Here is a 666-nt window from a genome sequence, read left to right as displayed (position 1 = left end):
GAAGATAATTTGGGGTAGAGTAAAAAGAATATCTCCAAGGAAGCTCAAAGCTTGTGGAAGCAGTGGAAGACCCATCCAGGCCAGCGAATGTGAAGATTGGAAGGTCACTTGTGGCAGGTCATCAAGTAGTACCCATAACAGTGGCCAGTTTCTCTAAATGTGAGCAGATACTTAGGGAAGGGGCATTGTTGGGTGTGTGCCAGGAGGTAGATACAGTCAATGTTAAGGCAAGAAATACGTCCATAAAGAAAGGACGTCCTCTCCCAAAACATTAAACTGACCTCTATAAGAAGAGTATAGTCCATTTGTCATCATCACAGGCTCTTCAGGTAAAAAAACTTTTGACGAATTGTTCAGACGTCTTTTCAAAAGGAGATCATGACCTCGGCTGCAAAGACCTCGTGGAGCATAGAATAAACACAGGCAATCACCATCCAATAAAGATCCCTCCGAAGAGAATAACTCTGGCAAAGCGACAAGAGATGAAGAAGGTTATGGATGGCCTAATCAAGGAAGGGATAGTCCAGAAATCAGATAGTCCCTGGTCAGCTCCCGTCGTGTTAGTCCAAAAGAAGGATGGAACCCAACGTTGTTGTGTGGAATTCAGGGCTCTTAACAGTATAACTGAAAAGGACTCATACCTGCTGCCAAGATTTGATAATACTC

This window comes from Limulus polyphemus, unplaced genomic scaffold (assembly GCF_000517525.1).
Source record: "Limulus polyphemus unplaced genomic scaffold, Limulus_polyphemus-2.1.2 Scaffold1786, whole genome shotgun sequence".
NCBI classification, from domain to species: domain Eukaryota; kingdom Metazoa; phylum Arthropoda; class Merostomata; order Xiphosura; family Limulidae; genus Limulus; species Limulus polyphemus.
Note: the sequence above shows the minus strand (reverse complement) of the source record.